Genomic DNA, 14,853 nt, shown 5'->3' on the forward strand with positions numbered 1-14,853 from the left:
CAGCTCAGGAGCTGAGTCAGGAGCATCACAAGTTCAAAACCAGCCTCAGCAAAAGAGAGGCACTAAGCAACTCAATGATAAATTGTTTCTAAATAAAATACAAAACAGGGCTGGAGATGTTCCCCTGAGTTCAATCCCCCTGATACCAAGGAAAGAAAAAATAAGAAAAGAGGTACCTAGTTGAACACAGTGGTGCAAGTCTATAATTGCAGCAGATCAGTAGGCAGAGCCAGAAGAAGCAAAATGTTGAGGCCAACCTGGGCAACTTAGAGAAGCCCTAATCAACTTAGTGAAACTCTGTCTCAAAATAAAAAAATAAAAAGGGCTGGGAATGTAGTTCACTGGTAAAGTGCCTCTAGGTTTAATCTCCAGTATTAAAACAAACAAACAAACAAACAAACAAACAAAAAACAAACAACAGTCAGCTGACTTGAGTAAAGATCGGTGAGAGCATTCTTGATGAAGAAGCATTAGAAATGAACTCTAAAGCGGGAAGAGGTATGAGAGGGAATTTCAAAGTGAAAGAATCTCAATGGTAATTTCATAGAACACAAAAACGTTGCTTGCAATAAGAAGAGATTATCATTGAAAATAATGTTGCTCTGAAAAAGTAGGTTGGAACAATTCTAACAGGCTACCTGATTAAAAATTTGCACTTGAGGCATGAAAAAGCTGACCAAAACACATACAAATATTTCTGAAGAACAAAATGAAAATATTTCCTGGTTATTTTCTCACACAGACCCATATTACTCAGAAAGCAAGATGTCCCAGTTGTCCTCTATGGAAAAGACTATCTGGCAACATGTCTCATCAAGAGTGAGCCATTTCTGTCTTTAAAGAACTGAAGGGAAGTGTCCCTTCCAGTAAGTGGTAGTCATTGGTGCTCCAAGTGCCCCAGGGACAGGCTAGCTGATAGATGAGAGGATTTTACTATTTATATAAAAATGCCCAGGTGAAGGGGTCTGAGCTGGGCTGAAAGATGCTGATGAACTGTGGCTTGAAACCCTACCAGTATCAGGACCAAGAAAATATGTCACAGAGCATGTGGCTTAGGTCCTAGGTGTGTTTACACTATGTCCCTGGCACAGTGGTCACTGAGTCAGAACAGGTGCCCAAGAAGGACACATTGGTTAAATGGTGATAAAGACAGATCTCCACCTTTGATGTTCCAAAGAGAAATGAACACATATAAGCTAGCTGATACAAAGCCCTCCCCATAGCCTCCCCTGCCTTCTTGGGCACTGAGGCCACTCTTAATAAGCAACTTCTGTTGAAGTGGCACCCCCTTTCTCCACAGAAAAGCCCTTTTCACCATGGCTGATTTTAGGACTGTCAACAAAAGAGTCCATTGTAGATAAACTTCCTGTTTTCGTGTCACCCTGTTTACTTGGCCACTGGCTGAGAAGATACTAGCACTCCAGGTGCTGGACACCCCTTACTAGTTTTCATAAACATATCAAGTGTAGTACTTTGAAGAAATGTGTAAACAAGGCCTCTGGCCTTGAGCTGGGCTTCACAGAGATGTCTACATTTTTAAGATAAGTTATAATTGGGCTCCATGGTAACAGCTGGCAGGGGGAGGAAAGAAAGGGGAGAAGAAGCTCTCCCCTTCTCAGGTGTTGTCCTTGAAGAGTTAATTTTTCCAGAACAGTGAAAGCAAAAGCTGCTTTTATGTGAATTTCTGCAGACTGTGAACTTCTGAGCCCCTTGTTGGGAAAAGTATAAACGGCAGCCGTACCCCAGAGAAAAAACCCCAACATGGCGCCTAAGGACTTCTTTTTCCTACCTTCTTCTTCTCTGCAGTGGCGCGAAAAGTTCCCGCCCTTGTGAATTCTCCCGCTGGCACCAATTTCAAATCTCGGCGCCAATTTTCAAACCTCGCTGGCGGGGAACCTTAGCCCCAATGAGAACTAATTCCTGGGCGCGGGAACTGATATCTGGAAGAACTTGCCAAAAAACGGGTGGCCTGCCATTTATCTAAGCCCTACCATCTCCCCTTTAGTTCTATATAAGCACACAGCTTTTTACAATAAAATTGGAATTCTCCCGGCGAAGTGTCTTTGCGTGGGGAATTCTTTCACCCCTCCCCTTACACGTTCAATATAAAACTCTGAAACTCCCTGAACTCGGGGTTGAGGGGATTGATTGATTACAGCAAAGGCTGTACCCTCTGAACCTGGCTGCAGCCAAATAAAACTGTTTCCTGCTATCTTCAGTGCCTTGCCTCATTTGTCCCTACATCACTGTGACAGTGAAAGTTTACCCCTTATGAACATCAATCTTTAAATCCAAGTTGCTTCACCCTGATCTTAAAGGATATTTCAAAAATCCAGATGACTGTGCAAAAAATGCAATGTGGAATTTTAAAGTCAAAACAATTTTAATATACTCTGCTTATTCAAGTTAATTTCTCCTCCAGAAAGTTGAAAGTAGGTGTGATAAGTTAAAGATTGTACAAACAGAACTGTTTTCAATAACTTAATTATTAGACTCATGAAAAAAAATCAACTTGCATGAAATGGTAAATATTCATAAAGCAATTTGGGCACAATCATACACACAAATCAGAAATGCCAGTGGTTTGTCTGTTGCATTTTTGAAAAAATAATGAAAACACAATTAGAGCTAAAAAATATTTTCTTCAGCTCCCTTTATTTCCAACTTCCCCATCTTGTCTGGCCACTATCTGTAGATTTAACTTTGCTCTGCTTTAAATGTTTGTGGCTGATGGTAGTGAGGATTTGTGTCCTGTGGGGTTGGGGACTCAGTTCGGGAGGTGTCCAGATCTGAAACAGACAGACAGCACAGGTTACAGGACAGCCAGCTTGGGATACAAAGCACATGAAACTAGATCTCAAAGATTAGGAAGCACTGCACCCAGGAAAGTCAGCCACAGAGAGAAAGGCAGAGCCCAGGCAGAAAGGAACATAATAGATATCTAATGATTTTTGTCAGTATCATTAAGAGATATTGTATTGTGTGCAGAAATATCTCTGTGGCTACAAATCACCTTTACAAAATCCACCTAGGGAAGCATCATGGGAATGAAGAGGTTATTATTCACAGCTGTTAAATCATGGCTACCTTTGAGTAAAGGTCGCCCACCCCCACTTTATTAATGGGTCCAGGACTTGAAAATATATAGTCCAGTGACACATAGTAAACCATATTTCTATCAACAAAGCCCCTTTCCTCAGAATACCTCAAAATTAAGGAATGACCTCAATATTAAAATCACAAAGTACATGAGACTTCACTGGTATGGGCTAGGTGTGGGGAGAAAGAAGTCGAGGAACAAGAGAGACCCTCAGGCCTTACCATTGCACAGATCTGTTAACACTACTCAGAATCCATAGCAAGAGTAGACAGATTCTTGAAGAAAATCAAGCCAATATCAACTATGGCTGGGATTGAACTGCCCTCCCCTTTCTGTTTACCTAGCAACAGCAGGGTTCGGCACCCCCTTTGTGGTAAAACTCTTTAATAGTAGGGTTTAAAAGGGAGATGATTGATTTGAAGGAAGACGCTGCAAATCATTTTCACTGCACTTCTTCCATTAACCACCCTCCCTGAGGCACAGCCATAAGGCAATATTACAAATAACCAGCTTCTGTTGGAGCCAAAAGTAGAGCAGGCATGGAAATCCAGGTGGGCAGGGAGGGTGAACTGCCCTGAGGCCCACCTTCTTCATTGTCAGCCATTAACTAGAGCCCATTCTAATTCTTGCCACATCTTATTCAAAGCATCTATTATCTGGATGAATATTATGCCTGTTAGCATTCTAATGACAAAAAAATGCTTGTGACTTTTACCCTCCTGACACAGATCTTTGGTTGCTAGTAAAGGAGTCCACAAGGCTTAGCAGAAATGAACAGCAGACTGTCCCCACAAGGATCTATCTTCAGGAAGGTGGTGGCCTTTGCTACTCATCATTTCTTTGATTACCAAATTTCCAATAGGAGGGTGACCGATGGGGTCAGGCCAAGCAGGGCCACAGAAATAGACACAGGACTCCCCCAGAAGCAGTGCCAAAAGCTGAACTGTGCCTCTGAAGGAAAGGAAAGGAAAGGAGGGAGGAAGGCTGCCCTCCACAGAATGCTCAAAGACTTAGGCCAGCCCAGGCCGTGACTCAGACCCTGACCTTTTACATGCCCATGGGGTATGAAGAAAAAATCCACCTACAATGAGATGACTTTATTCTCCTGCCCCTGATACCAAATCCTTACCTCCAATGCCAATAACTCAATAACAACAGAGAAAACAACTACAGAGGATGTTTCTAACTGCCATCATTCATTCAGGACCCTCTCTGACTGCAGAAACTTTCCTTAGGCTAAACTCTAAGCAGGACATCACACAGCTAGGATGTTATTTAGCTCTCCATTCAGAGGACCATGACCTGTGAAGACACCTTGCTTAAGCAGCTCCAGAGTCTCAGGGTCCTTATTTCTCAGTGTGCCAGAAATGGCTTGTGCATCTTTTCTGAGGTAAGAGAACCTGGATGTTTAATACTTGCCCTCCCAAAAGTTCTACATTTTGAACCAAAAGAGAAAAAAATTTACAAAAGCAAAGACATCATGAGCCTTTTAAAACTGACAACAGTTATTACAGAACTAGAAACCTTGTCCATTTAATCAGGCAAACACAAATATACCCAACAGATTTCACTATCAGAACATATCAATCTAGAATGTTCCCCATCATTTTTACTCATTAGGAGACAGAGTATGACTGTTGGTGGCCATGACACACATTCATACGCTCCATTTTTTTTCCAGCCATTGAATGAGCCACTTCTAAATACAAAAAGCCCCAGTTCAACTACTTATGTAAATATCACACAACTTCAAAGGAAGAAAAAAACTCTTAAAACTTCTATGTAGCAGAGTGAGCAGACACCAAAGCTGTTCTAGTCACAGCCTTCTCTTCAAAAAAGAATCTGGCCATGGCAAGAAATATTACACTGAGATCCTTGTTCATCTGTTGAACAAGGATCTGGGAGGTGACTGCTGAGAATTGTGACAATGTCAGGCACACTGGAAGCCCTTAATATGTGTAAGTTTCCTTCTTCTGGAGGTGAAACATGTAGCAAAAGGTCCTGAACACTGATGGGCCTGAGAACCTAGGAAATCTCTTTAATGGCTACAAGAGACTTGTCCAAAGAACAAGCCAGGGAACCAAATGTATAATAGGAAGAATTACCTTAAATTAAATTGTAGGCTTGAGTTTAGGAAGATAGAGGAACAAGAAGGAATGGTGGGGTGGGGAAACTGTGTGTATGTGTGTGTGCGTGTGTGTGTGTGTGTGTGTGTGTGTGTGTGTGAGAGAGAGAGAGAGAGAGAGAGAGAGAGAGAGAGAGAGAGAATGCAGAGATTTAATCAAAATGCTTTCAAATTAGAACAAAAGTATAGTAGAAAACATTTCTAACAAGACCTTGTTGAGCCTGATGATAAAATGGCCCATGATGTAATTTCAGATATATTGCTGGATGATGTTGTGGTTGTGCATCACCTGGACAGGAACTCAATTTCCTTCTCTGTGTACCTTCTTGGTTTCTACCTGAACTATGCAGGCAAGGTCAGACAGTTTGTCTTTGAAATTGGAAACGTTCCATGATTTCTGGCTTTATTACTCCCTTTCAACCCTGAAAGAACTCCAGCACAGCAATAGTGGGCTTCTCAGGGCCAGCCACCTTTTTCCACAATTTTACCCTAGAGAATACTATCATCACATAGAACCCCAAGCTGAAAGAAACATTTGTGAAAATTAAACATTGCTGATCCCAAAAGCAGGATTCTTGGGGCATAAAATTAATCATCCATTTATGATCAAAATGCCTCTTAATAAGAGATAAAAATTGAATGGTTTATTTTTAAATAACAGAGAAGTATTAATACAATCATAATTTTGGTCCACTAAAAATTGAATACTATTATAATGAAACAAAACTTCAGACTGCAAAGAACCAACACTGTCTCTCTTGACATAACAGAACTAATTTGATCCTAACCATATCTATGGAAATGAAACAGAATGAGTATTATTAAGTTTAAAATAAGGACAAATAGGCTGATGCACATAAAAACCCCCCAAACCTGGCTATAGCAAGTGAAAAAGTGGAATCTTGTTTCAGGGATTTTTCTGCTTCATAGTGAGGGTTCTGTTCACAGACTAAAATTTCATCCTCTACACGAAATTTCCATCCTCATATTTATGAGGACCACTATGGGGTCTAGTTAGTCTTCTGATGCAGTTTTTAAATTACAGTTATTTACATTCTAGTTGTCATGGCTGCTTTCTCTTGGGGATACATGGGGCAAAAAAATACCCAAACTGCCGAGGGACATGCATGCATGGAGGAATGATAATCAGGGGCAATTCCCTGAGTCTCCTGATCTTTATCCCCTAGTGGAAACCTGTTTGTTGACATTTGTATTTATCATCTTCAGACTTTTCTCACTCAGAATTGGAAATTCTAACAGGGAAGAGAATCAGTCACCCTCCCGTCAGCTCATCATTATTATTATTTTGAGCCAACTCAATAATTGGCTGTTTTTAAAGATCAGTCTAAGACACCATGTGTGAAATACAACTGTGTGTCATATTTAGAATAAAGAAAGTGGCCCCTAACCTATGAAGCAAATGAAATCTCCTAAACCATAAGGTGAAATGAAAAAATCCTGGGCAATTCACATCCCCTCTGAACATCAGCTCATGAAGGATTGAACTGAAATCATGAAAAAAGCCTCTCAAACTTGTCACATAGCATGTGAATTTTTACATGTGTGTTTTGGCAGATTGATTTTTCAAGTAACATACTAGAAGTTAAAAAAAATGTGTTTCCCTTCCTTTTTTTACTGAGGAAATGCAATCAAATTCATTACCTGAAGCTGTACTTAAAATAATGTTTTTATAGTGGGAGTCAGACATTTTTCCACCCCTCTATCTTTGCTTTTCCCAACATATTTGAGGCAAGCCCACACACAATCCTCAAAGGATAGAATTTGGAAGGCTAACTAATGAGTTGAAAATAACATCCACACTCATAATCTACACTTGATCTCTCCTCTTGTTAAACCTCATAGCAACTTTCATAAAGAATAAATTTGTGACAAGCAGGAAAGTGTTGTCTATAATGTAAAAATATTAAATTAATGTAGTCTTGGCCTTCTTCTGAATAGAAACACATTTAAAATCATGATCATTTTAATTTTTAAACGAAAATTTTATTTCAACTCAAAATCACTGTGTAATTTTCATCATAAACAACAACTGCCAAAGTATGAATTTAGCTCAACTGTGTACCCAATGGCCAAGAGTCCAGAAGTCCAGCACCAAAGCATGTTTAGTTTACTATCAAAATCACTGATAACACACCACTCAAGCCCCTCATGTCTCATCCATCCCATTCCATCCTTTTCAACGGGGTCACAGAACAGAACCTCATTCCTTCGCAGTCTTGGCTCTGCCCTTGTTTATTTTAATCAAGTGCTCTAACTTGTACTTCTCATGACTATATTCCTCGTGCACATTCCTAAAATCAAAATTCACACTTTCCTAGAATAACTGTACCTGAAATACCTATGATTTTATCATTAATGTTCCAACTCTGCAAAATAAGTTGAATTCCCTATTTAGTGATTGATTCATGCTTACACTCTGAAACATTGAAAAATTATTTCCTGATGGCATTAGTGGCAATCACTTTTTTTTCTGAGGAGCATTAATTAACAATATTTTCCATCTAGTGGAAAACTTTTACTGTAGAGAGCTTGAGGTATCTTCAGAGCAAAGGAAAATTGGTCTCTGTCCCTAATTTTGCTCAACTCAATTTTCCATAGACAGCCACAAACAGGATGTGAGCCTCTAGAATGAAAACAAATCTGGACTTGATATCTGAAGCAAAAAAAAAAAATCGACATTAGTTTTATGATTTCCCTTTCTATTCCTAGGGTACCAATATTACACCTGAAATAAAATCATTGAAATGCACTTTGGAGCATGTGTGTGTGTGTGTGTGTGTGTGTGTATGTGTGCGTGTGGTATGTGCATATACAAATTTGTCAAGAAAGCAAATTGTGTTATAATTTTTTAAAGTTGTGATTGTGACAGTTGGACTTAATTTCCTTAATAATTAACATATTTGGAATATTCTATATTGGTTATATAAGTAAAGATGAAAAGAAACAAAGAAATTGAAGCAATCAATACATTGAAGATGAAATTATATTAACAAAAAACAGTGAAACGCATGAATCTGCCACCTGAACTTTGATGGCTCTCACATTTATCTTTCTCTCAAGAAGGTGCCATTGTTAAGTCATGACCTCAAAATCAGCAAGCCTGAGAGGAACATTTTTCACCTCATCCTTGAGGCACATTTCAAAGTGTTTTTCTAAGCAGGATACCAATAAGCATTCATAATAAAAGAAAACAGTGATAATATAAGATGGTGAAACTCCAGGTAAGTCAAGATTCTTATTTGACAAATTGCTCAGAACTTGAGTACATTCATGTATATTATAATTCCTCAAAGGAAGAAAACAAACACTATGAGGCATACCCCCCACTCAAGAATCCTTTTCTCAATATTGTACCTTATAGTATTATGTTCCATGTAACACCCTTTAGAGACCAGGTCATAGAGAACTATAAGTCCATTATAGACTGAGAGAGGAAAAAAAAGTAAATAATTGAGATGCTAGAATAAATTAGGGATGAAAAGTGGAAATAGGTGAAGTTTTCTAAATTTATAAGCTCATAACCCTATATATAATGTCTATAGGAGACTGAGGCAATAATCATCAATGGCTGCTGAAACTATTAAGACAGAAGCTGATGGCAAACTTTATAACAGATCAGGCTGGCAACATCTGAACCCAGGGATCAATCTTAACATCTTAAAGAGAGGAACAGACATTGTGTGTCACATGAGAATGCAATAGGAAACATACAATACCATCCATGGAGATATTTTCATGTCAGAAAAATAAGACTTGGATTGCATCCAATCTCTGTTTCCAAATACCAGTTTATAGGAACTAAGGAGGAGAAGAATACATTAAATGAAACCATGGGAATGTAACCAGAAAAGTCCAGAGTTTGGGAATATTTTTAGAAAAATAAACAAACAACCTGGTCTTTCAACAAATGAATAATGTGGTCTTTTCTGCACATAAATTATAAGATTAAAGAAAAGAGAACATTAAAGGTATCTTAAGAGAGACAGCAACCAAATACAATGTATGAAATTATTTGGATCCTAATTTAAAGAAGCCAAGGGGAAAAGGCATTTGTGAAACAATCGAAGACAAGTACTGACAGCATGATTTTAAGTAGCAATTATCAATATCATTTTAGATATGATAACAATATTATGGATATGTTTACAAAGCAAATCATACTTTTAGAGAAAGATACTGAAGTATTTTGGGATTAAATTAAAAGATTCCCTGGATTCATTTAAAGATAACTCAATATGAAAGAGATAGAAAAGGACATCCACTCAAGACTGGCTGCAAGTTGATAATTGTCAAGTTCAGTGTAGGCAGATGGGATTCATTAAATTATTTTGCTTTTGTATGTTTGAAATTTTCTATGATAACATTTTAAAATCAATGGCCTTCCATACATTTGGACTACAATATTATAAAGGCTTCTCTGCTATTCCAACAATGTAGCTTCTATACATCTGATATAAATGGAACACTGTGGTGATAAATGAGAGGCTTCCTTCTGATCCTGAGCATGTTTGTATCAACTTTAAGGCAACTGTATGACAAGTCATTAGCAAGTGTGTCTATAGGCTTCTATCTATGTAGAAAGATACTACAAATAGTGTATAAAATGAATATGGTTCATTTGAGTTTATAGCTATGATAAAAATGATATTGATTTAGGTATAGTTCTTGCTCTTGTCTAGAAAATACAATAATACCTTCTAGGTGATTCTAAAAATAACTTATTTTATACCCTGGGTGTATTTTCCCTTAGCAATAAATTCATAACGTTCTTTTGGAATTTTGGCTTTTAAAGTTTGAATTCATAATTCTGCAATCTGTATTTGGGGTAAAAATGGGAGTTCATAACCAACTTGAATCTAATGTATGAAACATGATATGTCAAGAGCTTTGTAATGTTTTGAACAACCAATAAATAAAATAAAATAAAATAAAATAAAATTTATAAGTAACATTTGAGCCAGGTGCAGTGATGCACCCCTGTAATCTCGCTGGCTTGGGAGGCTGAGGCAGGAGCATCACAGGTTCAAAGCCAGCCTCAGCAACAAAGTGAGACTACAAACAACCTAGGGAGACCCTGTCTCAAAATTAATAATAATAATAATAATAATAATAATAATAAGAGTTAGGAATGTGGTTAAATGCCCTGGGTTCAATCCCTGGTACCAAAAAAAGTAACATTTAATAAATAAAATAGTACAGCTAGTTCCAACAATATATATTGTCAAATGAGTGAATGAGTTGTGAATATTTGGCTCAAAAATTCTATCTACTGTGGTGAGAGTCACAAGGAATCATTAATGTGGAATTATTATGCTTAGAAAAGACCTTAAAATCTCATTTTCTTTGATCCTTGTCCTCTTGGCAGAATCAAACTGAGATGGAACAAAGCTAGAACTGCATAACCAGGCTTCTCCCACTAAGCTACTACTATTGTTTGATCTTAGGTAACCATATAGTGAACTTTCATGTCCTTATTTCTCTACTGAGGCATGTGAACTAGGTGGAAGACCTCAAATCTCCCCACAACACGGGATGACGTTCACAGCAGAGCACACAACCACATATTTGTTGAAATTATTGGGGGTCCCACACATAAAATAGGTCACAAATTATTAGTAATTCCTGAGCTACTAAGTACATCAGGATGCAAGTGAGAACTGCTCCTGTAAAGGCAAACTTGAATTTTCTCCAACTTAAAATGATACATGTCAAATGTCAATAGTTTACAAACTTAAGCAATTTCTCCATTATTTCTAATGTATTATTATTCAGTCTACTTTTCACAACTGATCAAAACAGATGAAGGTTTATATATTTTGAACTTAAAAATTTCTTAGATTTCTCAGAATGATAATGTGGTTTATGTTTTCATCATTTTTCTCCTGTAAAGTCTCGGTATTTACATTTATTTTTTAAGGTACTTCAAAGTGATCTATAAATATCCAGGCATGTGAAAAGCCTTTAAAATGACAAAAAAAAAATCATTGAGTACTTGTTAAATTCCAGGCACTCTTCTACATGCACACATCTCTTATACAAATGGTAGGTATACTATGGAACATGGCAGAGGAAGCCTAAAATAAACACAGACAAATCCAACTAGAAAAGTCAAGAACACAACTCAAGAATGTGGAAAGCAAAAGGAAATTTCCCCAAATCATAATTATTATCTTCAAAGAAATATTTAAGAGAACTTTCAGCCACAAAACAAGATTCTGTAAAATACTGACCCCTAAGAAACAAGGAAAATGTCTTAGAAATTAAAATTACGGTAGTGATTTTTTCTTAATTGACGGACCAGCAGGATGTTCAGGAGAAAAAAAAAAGAGCTGGGGTTGTCACTCTGGTAGAGTGTTTGCCTATCACATGGGAGGTCCTGGGTTTGATTCTCAGCACCACATATAAATAAATAAAATAAAGGTCCATAACTAAAAAACAAAAATGATAAAAGAATAATTTTAAAAAAAAAGGATAAAAAGCGTGCTACCGCTTGAGCCACATTCCCAACCCAATCCTTGGTACATTTTCTACCTACTGCAGGTATGCTGCCAAATGTTTAAAAGCTTTCTACTTTGAAGCACAAGGCAATAGAAAAATAAGGCAGATACACAAAACAAGTAAAAGAGAAATACTTCTCTTAAACATAAGCTGAATGTGGTTAAACTTAGTTTTTGAATTATGTCAAATCCAGGAGGCAAAACCACACTGGCAAAAACATAAAGCCCTGTAAGTAGCAAGTTAATGAATCAGAAGAGCAAAGCAACATGTGCCTAGAAAAAAAGCACCCTGAAACATTTTACTGTCAGTGATTTATTTCAGGTCCATGTGGCCAGCCGTTTGTTTATTCTATTGCATATCATCTGTTTTTCAGTTGAGAGGTTTCAAGTTCTTCTCATTCCCTACCTCATATCCCACAGAAAACAATTTATCATAGACATAGATTTAAATCATTTGGATTCACGTTCAGTTGGAAACTCGAGCTGCCCCTCCTTTATATTTGGCAAATGCTTTAATGGGATTAGCAAATTGTGTTATTATGAGGTACTTATGGAGAGACCTTTTTTTACAATGACAAATGATGTTAACAGTTTCATTTTGGGTGTTTAATAGCAGTACAGAAAATTTCTCTAACATTACAGGAAATTGCTGTGACAGACCATAAAGTCTTATTGCAAACACTGTTCATATCTTTTATTTCTGAGAGTCAACGGATATGTGTATTGGGATATAGCAGGGTCTACAGTGGGGGATAAAGAACAAGTTGCTTCACTTTTAAGGGGACATTACCCTTTGGGCCATGGGTCTAAAAACCACCTGGTTCTTATGTGTTTGTCTAATTTCCTAAACCCCACATTCGTGGCTTTGTTTGTCTGGATGCTTCTGAGAGAAGGCCAACCCCAGATTTCCCCACAGAAAAGTGTGTGCTACAGACTCCAGCTCGTCAACACCAATTGACTCCCATATTAGGGCTCACTTTGATTCAATCTACAGAAGAGCCAATCATTCAGAGAATACGATTTCTTGTTGAAACTACACAGGCGATGTATAAGGTGTTAATTACCATATTTATAAGAATCCTTGCTGCTTTCATGGAGAGGAGGTATCTGATGATAGGGCCCAACAGCTGTCCACAGTTCATGGTTGACGTCTGAAGGCTGAGAAACTTCTGTCTTGAGGTTTACTTGATTTTCACTAGTCCTCACCAAATCAGAATTAGATATATTTGGGGGGTAAGTGGCATCCTTGTGGATGTCTGATGGACTCGGTTTACTGAAAGTATTAAGTGACATTTGTACTAAAGCTTCATGGATGAGGAGTGAATTTTCATGACACAAACCCTCAGATCAATTAAATTCCATTATCTGTGTAAAGAAATACAGAAAAAGTACTATAATTTATCCAGCAACTTAAACAAATGTAGTAAAGTGTTTATTTCTACTAGAATCTCACAATCAAGACCTCTCTAGAGTGACATCAATAAGAATATCACCATTTACTCTTTCTTCTCATTCCATTTAAATGAGCTAGAAACCAAAGCTTTCAATTCTCACTATGTACAATGTCTTTTATAACAAAGCTGAAGTGTCCTAGACTATTAAAGAGTTTCTACTTTATTTTAATCAAAGACAGAACATTTTAATTTTTACTAAATAAAAATTGAAAACATATCCATATATACATAAGGAATTTGCAATAAATGTAATTTAGCAAACTTGAAAGAAAAATCAGATGCAACACAGTTCTTTCTTTTATACTCATTAGCTTTTACAACTTCATGCACTATCAATAAAAAGCATACATGCAACACATATAGCACAGAAAACTAAACTCCTGGGATAATGGAATTGCCAAGCCTTGTCAGAGAGGATGCAAAGAAAACACATAATCTTCTGAGAAAGATTTCATCCTACTCAGACACATGCTATGTCATTAATTAGCATTGAGGAAAGATAGAAAAGATAGGTAGAAAGGAAACAAAAGGGTGAGGAAAAGAAACTGTATCTTTAACTCCAGAGCCTATGGAAAAGCTCCTCTCACCTTTTATCCTCAGGTCAGTTTCTCCTCCACACCTGGAGCAAATTGAATCCAGCAAAGTAGAAAATGAATAATTACTGACAAATGTATGAATCATAGAATTATTATCCTATAAGAATAGATTATATAAACAGGGTCCTTAAAATACTGGAGAAATGGTATGGTCACAGTGAACATGCTTCTAAGGCAAACCTGCCCTCACCTTACTGGGTCAATCTGATTCTATGTTCCTTCCTCAGGGAAAGGTGTCTCTCAATACAATGATCCAATAGAACCTTGGTCTTTAAAATTTCCATGTTTTAAGTCAAGACACATGCATTGCTTCTGAAAGCTCCTAGCTTTTATTATATACCAATTTGAGATGCTTTTGTGAGCTCTTACACAACAATGAGTAACACCAGTGTTTGTATAGCATCCCGGGAGGACTGAGCTTGCCTTTGAAAGCTGCTTTGACACCCTGGAAGAGCCATACCTCCTTGCTTCCTGGTGGAAAGGCTGCTGGGAGTCTACTCTGCCAGCTGTGCTTGGACACTGCAGGCCCTGTTGGGTGCCCATGCTCTCTCTCTCTCTCCCTCTCCACCACCCTCTGGCCCTCACTCAGCCACTCCAGGTTTTTCTGGTACTCCTGGAGCTGATGGTCCAGCTCACTGCAGTTCTTCAGCAGAAGCTCCTCCTGTGTCTGGCACTCCCATTCCCTCACCTGCAGTCAGCTCTCCTTGGCCTCCTGCTCCTGCTGATGCTGGTCACACCTGCGGTGCCAGGTGCCAGCGCTGCTGTTCCTGCTGGAACTGGTGTTGGAGCTTATGGATGTTAGCCAGCTCCTCACGCTGCTTCTCCAGGTTGTGGGACTTTTCCTGGTCTTGGAAGGAGCCATCTCGCAAAGAGTGGCTGGGAGCCAGGCTCTCCTGATGGAGAATCAGCTTGTGGATTTCAATGTGGCTATCCTGAATGGTCAAGGAGGCCTATAGGGCAGCAGAGGACAAATGAATAAACAAGCTTGTGTATTGTTTGCCTCTTGGGTTGGAAGCATCCCTGAACACAAAATGTATAATCAAACTATTTCTCTTAATAT

At 38.1% G+C, this 14,853-nt stretch overlaps 1 pseudogene; it reads right to left on the reverse strand.

Annotated features, from left to right (window-relative positions):
• Positions 1 to 2,697: 2,697 nt before the first annotated feature.
• Positions 2,698 to 14,853, reverse strand: part of LOC144251448 (rho guanine nucleotide exchange factor 28-like) — a 32,736-nt pseudogene continuing 20,580 nt past the window's right edge.

The sequence above is a fragment of the Urocitellus parryii genome (genome assembly GCF_045843805.1).
Source record: "Urocitellus parryii isolate mUroPar1 chromosome 13 unlocalized genomic scaffold, mUroPar1.hap1 SUPER_13_unloc_8, whole genome shotgun sequence".
NCBI lineage: Eukaryota > Metazoa > Chordata > Mammalia > Rodentia > Sciuridae > Urocitellus > Urocitellus parryii.